The following is a 19,677-nucleotide window of genomic DNA, read 5'->3' on the forward strand; positions in this document are numbered from 1 at the left end:
ATTTGTGTAAGATGAAACTGTGTTGTGAATGTTTAACCAAAACAAAGAAAAAAGAGAGCGAGGGATGGGAATCAAGAATCTGTTTGGTTTAAAGAAAGTAATCTTTTTAAAGTTGGTTGCTTGGTGAGAATGATATTAATATACAGCATTGAATCTCCTGAGTCTACACTTTTAGTTGGTGGCCATTTAGGTTGTCTGCATATTACATGGACAACTTAATAAAGTACTTTAATCACACTGCTTTACTTGCACACGTATCAAAAAAAGAAACAAGTAATTGACGCTTTGACAGCTTCTGTTGAGAAAAACTGAACCTAGAGACTGTCATTGTCAAATAAAGGTGTATCTCAATGGCACATTATTAAAAAGATCAGGGGAGTTGTTTGTAATCACATACACAGAGCGTTCGTATAACCCAGGAGAGCCTCTCTATCAAGACTAAAAATAAGCTGTCAATGCTGTGACTTGTGTGTATTTTGTTCTGGCTCAAATTCCTGGGTTATACGAATGCTCTGTGTATGTGATTACAAACAACTCCCCTGATCTTTTTATGCAACGGAAAATAATTAATTGTAACTAATTACAGCACTGTACTGGGTTAACACCAATGGTACCCTCAGCCTGGGTGAAGACGACATGGGGTAATTTGTGACAATAGGCGTAACACGCACCCTTCCGCAGCACCAAAGCTCACGAGCGTTGGGGACCCCAACACCCCCCCAAATTTTTCTTAGCCTCATGGCAAAATGTGTGGAATAGCAGGAAATTAGCTGAGGTTCTTGAAAGTTGGGACAATCCTTGTCTGACAGGGACACTTTTATTTTTTATAGTTGATCAAATTGATTTTGTTGCATTATTTGAGCTTACATTTTTTATTTAGGGGAATCTTATAACTCCAAAAACCAATCTTTTCCCTTTTCTATATACTTTCAATATTAATTTCCATGTCAGCTCTATGCCTGGAAATGCCCTTGTCCTGAGCAAAGGATCACAATTTCAAACTCCCAAAAAATTCTAAACACAAATAATGGATATTCACTGAAAAATTATTGTATGTAATTTCTTGCAATAGCCCTCTGACACTTTAAATAATATTTCTGTGTCCAGAGATTTGGTCAACTCTAAAATCTTAAATGAATCAAGAATGAGCAGGGTCAGCAATACCATAAGGATCCATTATTCATGTCCTTATACTTCAGATTTTTATTGAACCTTTATTTAACTAGGCAAGTCAGGTAAGGACAAATTCTTATTTACAATGACGGCCTACCCCGGCAAACCCTAACCCGGATGACACTGGGCCAATTGTGCACCGCCCTATGGGACTCCCAATCACGGCCGGTTGTGATACAGCCTGGAATCGAACCAGGGTCTTTAGTGACACCTCTAGCACTGAGATGCAGTGCATTAGACCGCTGCACCACTCGTGAGTTCAATTTTAATTGATTATTGTTTTAAATGTATTCTCAGTCTTTAATATACCACTTTGCCAGTGTCAGTAAAATATACATTTTCATCATCCCTTCACATTATTGGACACAGTTAGGGGACGGACTGTTATTTTTTTAACCACATGATGTCGCCACAGCCCATATTTAAATTGTAATCTACAGTCCCATTGTCAAGCCTAATCTACACTGGTGTAGTTTTGTTATAGTCATATTGACGGACCTAGGTATTTCCTGAATTTAGGGCAATGATAAACTAGTGTGGGCTAATTCTGACCAACAATGGAAATGTAATATCCTGTGGCAAAAATTACTTAAGGAAATGACTAATGACTCCTCGCCTAATGACTATTCTGCTCCACACGTACAAACGTGATGCCAAATGCAGTTTCCACACTAACCTACATTTTGTAGATCTATAAAACCGGCAAAATACCAATTACTATGGCATGACAAATATAGATTGCAGGATTGCTCACCCGCGACTTCACAAATGAAAACCACGCTACCACGCCTCCCTATCCTGTGACTCCACCCCCGTGCACTGATGGCGCTGCGAAGATTGCGCCATAACGTTGCTATGCTGTTGCCTCTGCTGCAGCGAGCGAGCCTTGACGACGGACTCTGCAGTCCGCTGAGAAGTCAGAGACTGAATAATCCAATCCCTCCCAACATTTATGTCGCTCATACCATCGCATTTACAAATCAAAGGAATTGTAAATATCATTCACTCGGTCTGAAATGACTGCTGGTTCGCTGTAGCCAATGGTTGCTGTGTCTTGCGTGTGGATTATTCGTTGCCGAGCTAGTTCGAGATTCGAGCCAGGAGGGCCCACAGTTGAATGTGTATGAAGCTGAAGGCTCTCGGTGATAAAGATGAGGTTTTGTCGGAGTTCGCAGCGGGTGAACTGAACTTGGATTTTCAGTCCCTCACCCAAAACTCATTTGCCGTTGTAAGAAAACCATATTACTTAAAAACTGGACGCCCCTGGAACTGTTTATGACGGTAAGATAATTGACCAACTAGCTAACAACCATTTTACTGAAAAGTAATGCAGCTTGTTAGCGTAGCTACTGTAGCTAACTAGTTTGCTAGCTGGTTGTGCTAACTTTAGGTAACCTAGCTAGCTAGATTGTTAACGAGCTAGCTAGCTGTTTGCTCTGACGTTTGCTTTCCATAAACCTAACCAATACACCATTGTTTTGGTAACTACTTAGTTAAAAAACATTTACTGTCCCATACTCAGGTCCATTAAACAATGTAGGCTATGCCTTTAAGTTATTATTGGAAATAAGCTGTTCCTTGAATCCACTAACGTTACTGCTATTTCAGTGTAACGGTAGTCACAAGATGTGTGGAAGCCTACTCTGAAGCTTGACATGATGATGGAAGGAGAAATATGATAACCGTATTTAGTAATCCTATTGTGGATGTTGTAGGTTGGCATTTAGCTAAATATTTATATTAAGGGTTAAGTTAACCCTTGCAGAGATAGCCTAAAACAGCCTATAAATGATCATAGATGGTATCCAGTTACAGTATCCATGGCCCACAATATGAATGTACTGACAGCTGCATCAGTCTTGTAACTTGCTGGTCATTTTGAAACGAGTAGGAATTACTTTAAGTCAAAGGTTTCCTTCTCTGATATTACACAAGGTTGTTTTCAAGTGAGTAAACCGATAACTAATCGGTGTTTTATGAATTTGGACAATCATTTAGCTAATGTGGTCAGCTTTAACAATGACGTAATCCTCAGACATATCGTTGTTGGTGGTGGAAGCCCATAGTTCGAGAGTAGCTACCTGGATTGATTTCAACCTGCGTGTTCACTACGGGAAAGCAAATTCAATTACACATCTTTTTTGGTGTCATGGCAGTAAACAATTTTTTTGGGGGGGGTGTATACTTCCACTTTGAATTCCACATCAACTCAATTCATTTTTTTTTTTATTGAATGAGTTTAGTTGGACTGAGCCTACATCACCACTCTCGTCTCCAAATTGTGCTGGTAGGCTTTCTCAGGTCCCCAAATCTCATTCAATCAAACCAACTAGGACGTTGAATGACCGGCTTCTGGTTAGACAAGAGGACCTCTGCACTTTCACATGTCCTCATTTCATTCACCTAATATGGCCCCATAGCCTAATCCTACTGGGGAGAGGGCAATGTCAGGATTCGGCGAGGAATCAGATTCATGCCTATGAGACTGTGGCTGTCTTTGCCAGGAGAGAGGCCTCTGTCTAAACTAGAATAAAACCTGTTTTAGGGGACTCAGCTGGTAAATATGAAATGGCCTGTGGAGAGAGTCCTGGCTTAATGGGTTGTGCACCTGAACCAGGCATCCCTGATTTTGAAGTGGAGTGTGGGTGGGGTTTTGGGAGGGGGAGAGAGGGGCTCAGGTGTTGGAATAATTGGGATAGACTGCACCTACTGACATGAGCATTGGTGAAGCCACATAGATTGATTGGACCCAGCTAGCTAATCTACTATGAGGTAGACTACTGCTGAGACGACAGTAACAAAGCTAAAGAGGCCGTATTCATAGTCCTATTATGCTCACACAATGATTTTTTAAATGTTTATTTGTTGACTGCAATGGGAACGCCATATTATTTGTGCATGTGCATCCAATTGCCATCCTTGTTTGTTTTATGATTAGTGACTATACACCTACACTACATGACCAAAAGTATGTGGATACCAGCTTGTCGAACATCTCATTCCAAAATCATGGGCATTAATATGGAGTTGGTCCCCCCCCTTGCTGCTATATCAGCCTCCACTCTTCTGGGAAGTCTTTCCACTAGTTGTTGGAACATTGCTGTGCAGACTTTCTTCCATTCAGCCACAGTAGCATTAGTGAGGTCGGGCACTGATGTTGGGCGATTAGGCCTGTCTCATAGTCGGCGTTCCAATTTATCCCAAAGGTGTTTGATGGGGTTGAGGTCAGGGCTCTGTGCAGGCCAGTCAAGTTCTGCCACACTGATCTCGACAAACCAATTCTGTATGGACCTCGCTTTGTGCACTGGGTCGTTATCATGCTGATATAGGGAGTGGCCGGAATTCCCTAAATGGTTTCCACAAAGTTGAAAGCACCGAATTGTCGATAATGTCATTGTATGCTGTAGCGTTAAGATTTCCCTTCACTGGAACTAAGGGGCCTAGCCCAAACCATGACAATCAGACCATTATTCCTCCACCAAATTTTCCAGTTGGCATTATGCATTGGGGCAGGTAGCGTTCTCCTGGCATCTGCCAAACCCAGATTCAGATATCGGACTTCCAGATGGTTAAGTGTGATTCATCACTCCAGAGAACGCGTTTTCACTGCTCCAGAGTCCAATGGCGGCGAGGTTTACATCACTCCAGTCGACGCTTGGCATTGTGGATGGTGATCTTAGGCTTGGGTGGGGCTGCTCGGCCATGGAAACCCATTTCATGAAGCTCCCGACGAACAGTTCTTGTGCTGATGTTGCTTCCAGGGTCAGTTAGGAACTCGGTAGTGAGACAATATTTATGCACTTCAACACTCGGCAGTCCCGTTATGTGAGCTTGTGTGGTCTACCATTTCGTGGCTGAGCCGTTGTTGTTCCTAGACGTTTCCACTTCACAATAACGGCACTTACAGTTGACCGGGGCAGCTCTAGCAGGGCAGAAATTTGACCACCTGACTTGTTGGAAAGATGGCATCCTATGACTGTGCCACTTTGAAAGTCACTGAGCTCTTCAGTAAGTCCATTCTACTGCCAATGTTTGTCTATGGAGATTGAGTCAATCAGTCAATAAATGTGGCTACTCTGAGAGGGCAGCAGTTCCAAGATTGATGACTGTGTTGACTTGGCTCAGGAGTACCTCAGACAGCTCTTAGCTTTGGAGAAACCGGAGACAGCTCTTAGCTTTTACAGTTTCTCTCTGGTTAGTAAATCCCTGCACTGAAAGCCACACACACACTGGGTGTTCCAACAGTGTTATGTGTGCAGGTCTAGGGCACCATGTCAGCACCCCTTGCAGAGACCGCATGTGTGGCAATCCATAAGAGTGCCGGTAGGCCGGCCGTGCGGATATCACATCCATTTCAGCAAATCTCCAAAAGTCAAAACACAGCTGTGTTTACTCTCCTATCTCTCCCAGCCTCACGACTCCGAACCAAAGGTGTTTTGGCTAATCTTTTAAATTCGTAATTCGGTTATTGCTGGCTTGCCAGTTAAATGAATGGTATTCATCAGCTAACGCAACATGGTGCACAGAGGAATGAGTAGGGCTCTAAAGTGCAACCATTTTGATCACATATGCTCTAATTTGCTGTGCCACCTGACGTTTTATTTTGGGAGCACAAGTGCGATCAGGAAAAAATAATACTTGTTGTAATGATAGGCGTTTCTGTGCAGTTGGTTCTAGGCTTGGGCGATATACCGGGGTATTTGGAAATGGTAATTGGATGAATTTTCAATATCTTTTGAAACTACTTTTACGTTTTTTAATTATGTTCTAATATTTGTTGCTATATTTTTAAGTAAATACCTGCAGTCAACTTGTGTTAGGTGAAATAAGAATGCAATCTGATTTATCTCTTCTCACATTATTTTACAGTATGAAGCTTACATAATTCACCAGAACAGTTGAGCCAGTCACGTGTTTGTTTGTAAATAGCACAACGGGAGAAAGCGGGAGCAGGTGAGTCCAGCTGTGTTGTGATGGGTCGCGTTTTATATTGAAAGTGTTTATTTTTAATTTTTCTTCAATAAAGTGATCAGGGATGTGCAACTAATAAATAGTTTTCCTTCACAGAAAATTTGTCAAACACATTCGGCAGAAAATGCATTCATTTTCATCAGATGACGACAAAGTGCAATGCTTTTTGGCGGGCAGCCACTCAAGTAAATTATCTTGCAATGATAAAGCAAGGTGTTTTTTGTCAAATTATGCTTTGCCATCATATTTCTATTGTTTAGGCCTATAATTGAAAGAATTTAGCCAGCTACATTTCCTAATGTTTTGCTTAAAGTTAATCTTTCATTTTTAGCCAGCTACATATCACCTGTTCGTGAATTCTCATCCGAGTTTAGAAGTGCAGCTGAAGCACAAAATTATTCTGATGCCAAACAGAAATTACAACAAAAAGCATTTTAGATCAGGGTTTACGAAACACAGCAAATCAAATTGTATTAATCACGTGCCGAATACAACAGGTGTGGACCTTACAGTGAAATGCTTACTTACGAGCCCCTAACCAACAGTGCAGTTTAAAAAAAAAAAAAATATGGATAAGAGATCAAGGGCAGCAGTAAAAAAACAACAACAATATTTTCAGGGGGATGCTGCTACAGAGTCAATGTGTGGGTGCACAGTTTAGTTGAGGTAGTAAGTACATGTAGGTAGAGTTAATTAAAGTGACTATGCATAGATGACAACAGAGACTGGCAGTGGTGTGGAGAGGGGGGGGGGGGCAATGCAAATAGTCTGGGTAGCAATTTGAGTAGATGCTCAGGAGTCTTATGGCTTGGGGGTAGAAGCTGTTTAGAAGCCTCTTGGACCTAGACTTGACGCTCCGGTACCACTTGCCGTGCGGTAGCAGAGAGAACAGTCTATGTCTAGGGTGGCTGGAGTCTTTGACAATTTTTAGGTCCTTCCTCTGACACCACCTGGTATATAGGTCCTGGATGGAAGGAAGCTTGGCCCCAGTGATGTACTGGGCCGTACGCACTACCCTCTGTAATGCATTGCAGTCGGAGGCCGAGCAGTTGCCTTACCAGGCAGTGATGCAACCAGTCAGGATACTCTCGGTTGTGCAGCTGTAGAACCTTTTTGAGGATCTGAGGACCCATGCCAAATCTTTTCAGTCTCCTGAAGGGATAGGTTTTGTCGTTCCCTCTTCACGCCTGTCTTGGTGTGCTTGGACTATGTTAGTTTGTTGATGTGGACACCAAGGAACTTGAAGAACTCAACCTGCTCCACTGCAGCCCCGCCAATGAGAATTGGGGTGTGCTCGGTCCTCTTTTTCCTGTAGTCCACAATCATCTCCTTTGTTTTGATCACGTTGAAGGAGAAGAGGTTGTCCTGGCACCACATGGCCAGGTCTCTGACCTCCTCCCTATAGGCTATCTCGTTGTTGTCGGTGATCAGGCCTACCACTGTTTAATTTAATGATGGTGTTGGAGTCGTGCCTGGCTGTGCAATCATTGAACAGGGAGTACAGGAGGAGGCTGAGCACGCACCCCTGAGGGGCCCCTGTGTTGAGGATCATGCTGGGCGGTTGTCTTGTTACCTACCCTTACCACCTGGGGGCGGCCCATCAGGAAGTCCAGGATCCAGTTGCAGAGTGAGGTGTTTAGTCCCAGGGTCCTTAGCTCATTGATGAGCTTTGGGGGCACTATGGTGTTGAACGCTGAGCTGTAGTCAATGAATAGCATTCTCACATATTTGTCCAGGTGGGAAAGGGCAGTGTGGAGTGCAATAGAGATTGCATCATCTGTGGATCTGTTGGGGCGGTATGCAAATTGCGTGGGTCTAGGGTTTCTGGGACGATGGTGTTGATGTGACCCATGACCAGCCTTTCAAAGCACTTCATGGCTACAGATGTAAGTTCTACGGGTCGGTTGTCATTTAGGCAAATTACCTTAGTGTTCTTGGGCACAGGCACTATGGTGGTCTGCTTAAAACATGGTGGTATTACAGACTTGGACAGGGAGAGGTTGAAAATGTCAGTGAAGACACTTGCTAGTTGGTCAGCGTGTGCTCGCAGTACACGTCCTGGTAATCCGTCTGGCCTTGCTGGATTGTAAATGTTGACCTGTCTAAAGGTCTTACTCACATCGGCTGCAGAGAGCGTGATCACACACTTTTCCTGTACAGCTGGTTCTCTCATGCATGTTTCAGTGTTTCGAGCATAGTCGTTTAGCTCGTCCGGTAGGCTCGTGTCACTGGGCAGCTCTCGGTTGTGCTTTCCTTTTGTAGTCTGTAATGGTTTGCAAGCCCTACCACATCCGATGAGCGTCAGAGCCGGTGTAGTACGACTCGACCTTGGTGCTGTTTTGACGCTTTGCCTGTTTGATGGTTCGTCGGAGGGCATAGCGGGATTTCTTATAATCTTCTGGGTTAGAGTCCTGCTCCTTGTAAGCGGCAGCTCTATCCTTTAGCTCAGTGCGGATGCTGCCTGTAATCCATGGCTTCTGTTTGAGGTATGTACGTACGGTCACTGTGGGGACGACGTCATCGATGCACTTATTGATGAAGCCAATGACAGATGTGGTGTACTCCTCAGTGCCGTTGGAGGAATCCTGGAACATATTCCAGACTGTGCTAGCAAAACAGTCCTGTAGCTTAGCATCTGCTTCATATGACCACTTTTTTTTTTATAGTTCTAGTCACTGGTGCTTCCTGCTTTAGTTTTTGCTTGTAAGCAGGAATCAGGAGGATGGAATTATGGTCAGATTTGCCAAATGGAGATTGAGGGAGAGCTTTGTTTGCATCTGTGTGGAGTATAGATGGTCCAGAGTTATTTTCCCTCTGGTTGCACATTTAACATGCTGATAGAAATTTGATTAAACGGATTTAAGTTTCCCTGCATTAAAGTCCCCGGCTACTAGGAGCACCGCCTCTGGGTGAACGTTTTCTTGTTTGCTCATGGCGGAATTCAGCTCATTCAATGCTATCTTAGTGCCAACCTCTGACTGAGGTGGTATTTTAAACAGCTACTAAGAATACAGGTTAGAACTCTCTCGGTAGGTAGTATGGTTTACAGTTTATCATGATATACTCAACCTCAGGCGAGCAATAGCTCGAGACTTCCTTAGATATCGTGCACCAGCTGTTACTTACAAAAATACCTTGTCTTACCAGACGCTGCTGTTCTATCCTGCCGGTATATCGTATAACCAGTCAGCTGTATGTTGATTTTTGTCGTCGTTCAGCCACCACTCTGTGAAGCATGAGATGTTAGTTTTTAATGTCCCGTTGGTAGTTTAATCTTCCCCGTAACTCGTCGATTTTATTGTCCAAAGATTGCGCGTTTGCTAGCAGAATTGAGGGAAGTGGGGGTTTATAAGATCGCCTTCGAATTCTCAGAAGGCAGCCCACTTTCCTGCCTCTCTTTCTCCGGCCTCCTCTTCATGCATATCCCGGGGGTCGGGGCCTGTTCCTGAGGGAGCCGTATATCCTCGGGGTCGTCAGATTCGTGAAATAAGAAAAAGGATTCTGCTAGTCCGTGGAGAGTAATCGCAGTCCTGATATCCAGAAGTTAATTTCAGTCATAAGAGACAGTAGTGGAAACATTATATATAAAATGAGTGAAGTGTTTTTATTTTATTTTTATATATCTTTATACAAATGCACAAACACAATCGTTGGGGGCACGTAAAACGTCTGCTTTCTGCTCCGGCGCCATCAAGTTCTCTTATGTTTTCTTTTTTTCCTGCGTGGCTGAATTTTAAAAAGTTGACAGGCACCATATTGTTAGCTTTCTGCTGTGTTTGAGAAGACGCAAACGTCCCACCGGCCAATAGCCAGGGAAAATACAGCGCGCCATATTCAAATAACATGATATAAAAATCAAACTTTCATTAAATCACACATGTAAGATACCAAATTAAAGCTACACTCGTTGTGAATCCAGCCAACATGTCAGATTTCAAAAAAGCTTTTCGGCGAAAGCATAAGATGCTATTATCTGATGATAGCACAAAAGTAAACAAAGAGAGAAGCATATTTCATCAATGCAAGCACGACACAAAACGCAGAAATAAAATATAAATCATGCCTTACCTTTGACGAAAATCTTTTGTTGGCACTCCAATATGTCCCATAAACATCACAAATGGTCCTTTTGTTCGATTTAATTCCGTCGATATATATCCAAAATGTCAATTTTATTTGGACCGTTTCATCCAGAAAAACACAGCTTCCAACTTTCGCCAAGTCACTACAAAATATATCAAAAGTTACATGTAAACTTTACCAAAACATTTGAAACTACTTTGGTAATACAACGTTAGGTATTTTTAAACGTTAATAATCGATCAATTTGAAGATGGGATGATCTGTGTTCAATACAAAAAGAAAACAAACTGACGCAACTTTTTTCGTAACGTGACTCTCTCAAAATATTTACTTCATGTGACCTTCATTTACGATAGCCCTACTTCTTCACTACACAAAGGAATAACCTCAACCGATTTCCAAGGACTGGTGACATCCAGTGGAAGCGGTAGGAACTGCAAGCAAGTCCAAATCTGGTGTCTCTAAAAAAATTCATTGAAAAGACAGTGACATCAAAAAAATACAAATTCTGAATGGTTTGTCCTCAGGGTTTTGCCTGCTACATAAGTTCTGTTATTCTCACAGACATGATTCAAACAGTTTTAGAAACTTCAGAGTGTTTTCTATCCAAATCTACTAATAATATGCATATCTTATATTCTGGGGATGAGTAGCAAGCAGTTGAATTTTGGCATGCTATTTTTCCCGAAAGTGAAAAAGCTGCCCCCTGCCCTCAAGAAGTTAACCTTTCTAGCCCAGGGGTTCCGCTAGCGGAACACCCACAACATTCCGCTGAAAAGGCAGCGCGTGAAATTCAAAAATATTTTTTAGAAATATGTGACTTTCACACATTAACAAGTCCAATACAGCAAATGAAAGATAAACATCTTGTTAATCTACCCATCGTGTCCGATTTTAAAATAATAATAAAAACAAAAACAAAAGTTTTACAGCGAAAACACAGCATATATTTATGTTAGATCACCACCAAATCCAAAAAACACACAGCCATTTTTCCCAGCCAAAGATAGTCACAAAAGCAGAAATAGAGATAAAATTAATCACTAACCTTTGATAATCTTCATCAGATGACACTCATAGGACATCATGTTACACAATACATTTATGTTTTGTTTGATAATGTGCATATTTATATCCACAAATCTCGGTTTACATTGGCGCCATGTTCAGAAATGCCTCAATAATATCCGGAGTAATTACGGAGAGCCACGTCAAATAACAGAAATACTCATCATAAACTTTGATGAAAGATACATGTTTTACATATAATTAAAGATACACTTGTTCTTAATGCAACGGCTGTGTCAGATTAAAAAAAAAAAAAAAAACTTTAGGAAAAAGCATACCATGCAATAATCTGAGACGGTGCTCAGAACTACACAACATTTCTCCGCCATGTTGGAGTCAACAGAAATACGAAATTACTTCATAAATATTCCCTTTGATCTTTCATCAGAATGCAGTGCCAGGAATCCAAGTTCCACAATAAATCGTTGTTTTGTTCGATAATGTCCATTACTAGTGTCAAATTAGCTACTTTTTGCTAGCACGTTTAGTTCACATGTCCAAATGCTGGCGCCGGTCCAGGCGAACTCGGACGAAAACTTCAAAAAGTTATATTCCAGGTCAAATTAAGTAGAGAATCAATCTTCAGGATGTTGTTATCATATATATCCAATAACGTTCCAACCGGAGCATTCGTTTTTGTCTACAGAGTAATGGAACGCATGGCCATATCATGACCAGGAAGTAGCATTCTGCCAGACCACTGACTCAAGTAGCTGCCATCCGGCCCCACATCACACTAGAGGCTTCAATCCACGTTCTACTGACTGTTGACATCTAGTGGAAGGCGTAGGAAGTGCGAACAGATCCATATCTTACTGGGATGTGAATAGATGATGAGTTTAACATCAACCAGCCCCAGAATTTCTACTTCCTGTTTGGAAGTTTGCCAGCCATATGAGTTCTGTTATACTCACAGACATAATTCAAACAGTTTTAGAAACTTCAGAGTGTTTTCTATCCAATAGTAATAATTATATGCATATATTAGCATCTGGGACAGAGTAGGAGGCAGTTCACTATGGGCACGTGATTCATCCAAAGTGAAAATACTGCCCCCTATCCCTAAAAACACTCATACTTCCATTGTGCTCCTAAATTATTGTAAAAATGTCAGTGCATAACCCTGAACTATAATGATAATAAATATTAAGCTGTATCACTCAGCATTTTGTGGCAAGGCAGGCACTAAGTTGATTCTTGATGTTCAGTAGAACTGTTTCGGTTTTTACTATTATGTAAATTTATTTTTTACATATAGAGTTGAAGTCGGAAGTTTACATACACTTAGGTTGGCGTCATTAAAACTAGTTTTTCAACCACTCCATAAATTTCTTGTCAAACGATAGTTTGTTAACAAGTCGGTTAGGACATCTACTTTGTGCATGACACAAGAAAACAGACAGATTATTTCACTTATAATTCACTGTATCACAATTCCAGTTACATACACTGAGTTTGAGTTTATTTTTACAGGGACAGTGCACATTAATCAACGTTTCAGTAAAAGTGCCGGTTTTAGCCAGCCGGCTAATTTTCAACCGCAGTCCCTGGGCAGGTTATTAAAAACAATTACAATATAGACAATAGCAACATAGAACAAGACATAGCATACAGACATAGCAACATAGGACAAGCAAGACGTAGCATACAGACAGAGCAACATAGAACAAAAAGCAGTAAGACAAAATTCATAAAAGCAACGAAGTGTTTCCACACCTCACAAGTTACAGACAACAGACATGGAAAGCGGCAACACACAGCTAGGGACCATGTTCACAAATCTGATTGACCTTTAGCCATGTCTTCAAGCATTTTGTGAAAGTGTGATATGTGGTGCAGTTATGTGTGTCTGATGGCAGTGTATTCCAGACATGGGAAGCTCTCACAGAGAAAGCGGATTTACTAAAGGTGCTTTTCCTTAGGGGAACTATACAGTCACCTCTCATGGCAGACCTTGTAGATCTGCTGCCATATGTTTGGGTTTTCTGTTTAACAAAAATACTGAGTGGAGGGGGAGCCAAGCCATTTAGGATCTTGAATACAAGACATGCGTCGGTGTATTGCACAAGATTTTCCCAACTCAGGAGCTCATGCTTTCTGAGGATGTGACAGTGATGATGGCTATTGGGCTTCCTATCAAGCACTTTGAGAGCCTGTTTGTAGACAGACTGAATAGGTCTTACTGTTGTACAGCAAGCTTGGGCCCAACTAGTCAAGCAGTATGTTAAGTGGGGGAGTATCATAGATTTGAAGTACAGTTTTGCTACCTCTGTAGTCAAACAATTTCGTATAAATCGGAAATTAGCTAGGTTGAATTTGGTTATTTGAATTACCTTTTTCACATGCTTTTTAAAAGAGAGGTTGGAATCAAGTATGATGCCAAGGTACTTAAAATCAGATACCACCTGGAGCTTCTCCCCTGACACATAGACATCTGGCTCAGTAGCATCTGTTGCCCTCTTTGTGAAGAACATGCAAACAGTTTTTTTCACATTGAGATGCAAACACGAGTCACTGAGCCACTTTGTAACCTGGACCATTACAGTAGTGAGTTCTTGTGCAGCTTGTTGTTTGCTCTTTGCATGCACATATATCACTGTATCATCTGCATACATTTGAACTTCAGACCCAGTACAGACAGAAGGCAGATCATTAATGTACAGGCTGAACAGGAGGGGCCCCAGTATTGACCCTTGGGGCACACCCACATCATAGCTAAGAGTGGGCGACAGCTCATTGCTCACTCTGACACACTGAGTTCTGCCTTCAAGGTATGATTTCATCCATCTCAAGGCATCGGGGGAAAAGTTGAACTTGGACAATTTTGTGATGAGAATCTCATGGTTAACAGTATCAAAAGCCTTCCTTAGGTCCAGAAACACAGCCCCAACAACGCCCCCTTTGTCCATCTTGGACTTCACATTTTCCAGAAGAAAGCAGTTGGCCGTTTCTGTGGAGTGTTTCGCTCTGAAGCCAAACTGCATGGAATGTAATGTGAAGGGGCTGTTGTTGAGGTGGGCAATCAGTTGTTCTGCTACACACTTTTCAACAACCTTTGACACCACAGGTAGTATACTAATGGGCCTGTAGTTACTCACGTCAGCAGGGTCGCCTGATTTAAAGATGGCCGTTATTATGGCCGACTTCCATACCCTTGGAAACACCCCGAGACCAATAGATGTGTTGGTGACCTTAGTAATGGGGCCAATGAGTGACTCTTTGTAGTTTTTAAGAAAGGTAGAGTCCATCCCAAACACATCTTTGGCTTTAGAGTTCTTTAGTGAGCTAATCACCTTGTCCACCTTTGACTCAGAAACCTCCCTTATGATGAAGACAGGTTGAGCGTCATTCACTAGCACTGAGCCCAAGAAACCAGTGGAGGGGTTCTGTGTCAGTACCCTGACAGAGTCAATAAAGTAGGAATTGAAGGCTATTGCTATTTCGACTGCATCCTGTGTTAGATTGTTATTCACCATGATTTCTAGTCTTTTTGCAGTGTTACTATGGTCTTTCCCTGTTAACTTTTTTAGATTCTCCCAGATCAGTTTAGAATTTCCCTTTGCTTCACCAATTATGTTAATAAAAAAGTTTGCCTTGGCCTGTCTGATTTCTTTCATCACCTTATTTCTCAACATGGTAAACCTACGTCTGTCATGCTCTAATTTGGATCTTAGGGCTATTTTTAGATAATAATCTCGTTCCTTCATCAATTTCCAGATTTCTCCATTTAGCCAAGGAAGAGTGCTCTTTTGGCCAGGTTTGGATTTGATTTTCTTTAGGAAACCATTTAATGTAGTCTGGATTGTGGATAGAAAAACTTGACTATCAGCTTCCACGTCTGCATAGGACAAGAGATCATTCCAGTTAATTCCCTTAATTGCGTTTTCAAAATAGCTTAATTCACTCTTAGGTATTCTTAGTTGATCAGGCTTTCTAACAGTAGAGAGGTTAAACCTGCTCTTAGACAGCTTTCTGGCTATAAGTGTCAGATTATGATCAGATAGCCCAGTAACCATATTGAATGATTTAGTCACTCTCTCTGGTTTATTACTGAACACCAAATCAATCTGTGTTTTAGAGCAACAAGTCACCCTGGTTGGCCCTTTAACTAGCTGTGTAAGGTCAAAGGTATTAGTGATCCGTTTGAGGGTTTTCCTACAACACTTGTCTTCATAATTAATGTTAAAATCTCCCATTAAGATGACCTCTTTCCCAAAATCACATTCCCTAAGCATGTTATTAAACTGATCAAAAAACACACTTTTGGTGGAAGGTGGCCTATACATTCCAATGAGGGTAAAAGACATTTGGGGAGACAGTGTAATGTTCAGGCCAATACATTCTAGTTCATTATCACATGACCACTCAATTTGTTTACATCGGATATGTTCTTTAATGTAAATCATCACACCCCCTCCTCTTCCTTCAGTCCTGTCTCTCCTGAAAACATTGTAGCCAGGCACAATCAAAGCAGCAGATGGAGAGTTTTTATGGAGCCATGTCTCTGAGAGGCAGAGAAAGTCAAGGTTGGAGTCTGTGAGTAGATGTTGAATTTGATCACTTTTTGGAATGACACTACGAATGTTCAAGTGCCCCCCTAGTAGTCCCTTGGGCTTAGCTCGTGGGTCCCAGATGACTCGAGAGTGATTGACACATTGAAAAAAGTTAAATTTTCTGTGTTTTCTGACGGCTGGGTTTAGGCCGTTTTGTTTCGTTTTGATTAGGGGCAGTTCGGTAGCGCAATTAACAATCCCTCCCGCCTGCACTGGATGCGGGGAACTAATTAAAACAGCTTGCGTACCAGAAGCAGAGTCAGGGATCGCATATAGCGACTTTGGTATGTTTGAAGAGTCAAAATCTATCCTGGAGCCGGGTGAGTCGAGAGAAACCATAGGACCATAGCACTCACCCACTTCCACAGCGGCGACGATCAGTGGACGAGGCCATCCACCGCTTTCCACTCCGGTGCGTATCGCTGGCTCGGTGATGTTGGGCCCAGGATTGAGTTGCACATCCCCGGAGAGCAGGAGGGTAGTGAACAGGTAGTTTAACAGTTTCCGATAAATGTTGGACTTGTGTTTGTTGCGCCTAAGCGGTTCAGTAGAATAAGGAGCGAGGTATACTTGGCCATTATTCAGAACATTATGGTATGCTGTGTACTGTCCGCTCCCGTGGAACGGTGAACCAATGTGTTTGGTGTTAATATTCTCCGGTAGTAGATTGATTGTGTCATCCCAGCAAGGACGCACTGAGATTATCAGTAGAACAGCTACATAACTGACAATCATGGCAGAGTACTGGAGATAAAACACATAATTGCGCTTTAACTCTTTGCATGAGTTACTTAGCTGGGGTCGGCGTACACCTGATGGTTTAGATAAAATTACAGCATTCGAATGAGAAGCGGCACCTGCCGCACCACCCTGTCTTCCGTCCGCCATTTTGCCAAGGTGTCAATTATCCAATTTGCCCTGCTTCCCTCAGTATGTTCCAAAGAGGTCTACCTAAGTTGACTGTGCCTTTTAAACAGCTTGGAAAATTCCAGAAAATTATGTCATGGCTTTAGAAGGTTCTGATAGGCTAATTGACATCAGTTGAGTCAATTGGAGGTGTACCTGTGGATGTATTTCAAGGTCTACCTTCAAACTCACTGCCTCTTTGCTTGACATCATGGGAAAATCAAAAGAAATCAGCCAAGTCCTCAGAAAAGATATTTGTAGACATCCACAAGTCTGGTTCATCCTTGGGAGCAATTTCCAAACGCCTGAAGGTACCACGTTCATCTGTACAAACAATAGTACGCAAGTATAAACACCATGGGACCACGCAGCCGTCATACCGCTCAGGAAGGAGACGCGTTCTGTCTCCTAGAGATGAACGTACTTTGGGGGTCAAAGTGCAAATCAAACCCAAAACAACAGCAAAGGACCTTGTGAAGATGCTGGAAGAAACAGGTACGAAAGTATCTATATCCACAGTAAAATGAGTCCTATATTGACATAACCTGAAAGGCCGCTCAGCAAGGAAGAAGCCATTGCTCCAAAACCGCCATAAAAAAGCCAGACTACGGTTTGCAACTACACATGGGGACGAAGATCGTACTTTTTGGAGAAATGTCCTCTGGTCTGATGAAACAAAAATAGAACTTTTTGGCCATAATGACCATCATTATGTTTGGAGGAAAAAGGGGGAGGCTTGCAAGCCGAAGAACACCATCCCAACCGTGAAGCACGGGGGTGGCAGCATCATGTTGTGGGGGTGCTTTGCTGCAGGAGGGACTGGTGCACTTCACAAAATAGATGGCATCATGAGGGAGGAAAAACATGTGGATATATTGAAGCAACATCTCAAGACATCAGTCAGGAAGTTCAAGCTTGGTTGCAAATGGGACTTCAAAATGGACAATGACCCCAAGCATACTTCCAAAGTTGTGGCAAAATGGCTTAAGGACAACAGAGTCAAGGTATTGGAGTGGCCATCACAAAGCCCTGACCTCAATCCCGTAGATTGTGGGCAGAACTGAAAAAGCGTGTGCGAGCAAGGAGGCCTACAAACCTGACTCAGTTACACCAGCTCTGTCAGGAGGAATGGGCCAAAATTCACCCAACTATCTATAATACCACATTTACCTCTTACTGGTATATGTTTGTTTTATAAACAGTGCAAAGCGTTCTCGTCCTTTTTAATTTTTCTGTAGTTATGGCAAAAAAATGATTTGACTGGTAATACATTTTTTTAATCTACCTGCCACAGTGGCTGGTGGACCAAAAAGTTAATTTCCCACCCTGATCTCGATCAATAAAAATAATGGTGCCCCTAGATTTTCTGCTGTTCGCCTAACTTTTTAAAGTTTTGCTCACCAGTGCTACATGTTAATTTAAAGCCCTGGGGATGAGTGAGAGCTGGTTCTTCACACTACAGTTTGTACTGGAATGTGCTTTGAAATGAAAATTTTTGCACTACACAGTTTAAGTTAAATTAAGTGCTTTGAAAGGCTGGTCATGGCTCACATCACCATCATCCCAGACACCCTGGACCCACTCCAATTTACATACCGCCCCAACAGATCCAAAGGCGCAATTTCAATTGCACTCCACACTGCCTTATCCCACCTCGAAAATAATACCGGTGAGGATGCTGTTCATCGACTACAGCTCAGCGTTCAACACCGTAGTCCCCTCCAAGCTCAGGACCCTGGGACGGAACACCTCCCTCTGCAACTGGATCCTAGACTTCCTGGCGGGCCGACCCCAGGTTGTGAGGGTGGGCAAAAACACCTCCTCCACACTGACCCTAATCATGGGGACCCCCTAGCGTTGCGCGTTTCGCCCCCTCCTGTACTCCCTGTTTACCCACGACTGTGGCCATGCACAACTCCAAGTTTGATGACACGACGGTTTAGTTTAGCCGTCTGACAGGATGGAGGTCAGAGATATGGGAGTGTGGTACCAGGACAACGATCTTTCCCTCAACAGCAGCAAGACTAGGGTTGCACATTTTGGGGAATATTCAGCGTTGGAAACTTTCCATGGGAATTAATGGAAATATATGCAAATGAATATTAATACCATTTAAAATGTTATGTTTTTTGCATTTATATAATTACCATATTATATGGAGAAACATTTTTTTTTACCTTATTAGTAGACATAATTGCAAATGATTAAATCCTTCCAATAGAAATAAAAATAATAATTTTAGTTATGAATTTAACTAATTAAATGAGTTGACTCTTCACATTGGATGATTTCACTGAACAACAAAAGAAAGGGAATATATAATCCCCAATGATCCATCGCATCTCACAAAAAATGATAGTCTAGAAACTAAAGCTTTGGTTGTCTTCCTCTCAGGCTTCCATGTCTTCTCCCTGGACCTCCTCAATGTCCACCTCTTGAACATCAAGAGTCCTCATCTTCACTGTCACTTTCCAACCTTGTTGAGGATGGCTTGTTGTCAGGCCCAAAAAGCCTCAAATTTGCCTGCATGGCCACCAATTTTTCAACTCTTGTATTGGTCAGCCTGTTCTGTGCTTTGGTGTGTGTGTTCCAAAACAAGGATCAGTTGCGCTCTGAGGCGGCTGATGTTGGTGGGATTTGGAGGATGATGGAAGCAACAGGGGAAAGAGCCTCCGATCCACAATGTCCCTTCCAGCAGGTGGCTGATGAGATATGTTGGCACGACTGCCATATTGCATCTCCATCCCAAAGCCCTTGTACTTCGCCAGACTGCCAAGAGCCTTTCCCTCATCCAAGTCAAGGTGGCGAGACACGGTAGTGATGACACCATAGGCCTTGTTGATCTCTGCACCAGACAGGATGCTCTTGCCAGCATACTTGGAGTCCAACATGTACTCTGCGGCGTGTAAGGGCCAAAGGCAGA

General features: G+C 42.4%; 1 protein-coding gene across 1 annotated transcript in view; it reads left to right on the top strand.

Annotated features, from left to right (window-relative positions):
* The first annotated feature begins 2,058 nt into the window (after nt 1-2,058).
* Nucleotides 2,059-19,677, top strand: part of LOC120058310 (tyrosine-protein phosphatase non-receptor type 4-like) — a 121,793-nt gene continuing 104,174 nt past the window's right edge. The window contains exon 1 of the mRNA XM_039006877.1: nt 2,059-2,454. The gene's annotated coding sequence lies outside the window, so the exon portion shown is untranslated. The remainder of the gene's footprint in view (nt 2,455-19,677) is intronic.

Source organism: Salvelinus namaycush, chromosome 13, assembly GCF_016432855.1.
Source record: "Salvelinus namaycush isolate Seneca chromosome 13, SaNama_1.0, whole genome shotgun sequence".
NCBI lineage: Eukaryota > Metazoa > Chordata > Actinopteri > Salmoniformes > Salmonidae > Salvelinus > Salvelinus namaycush.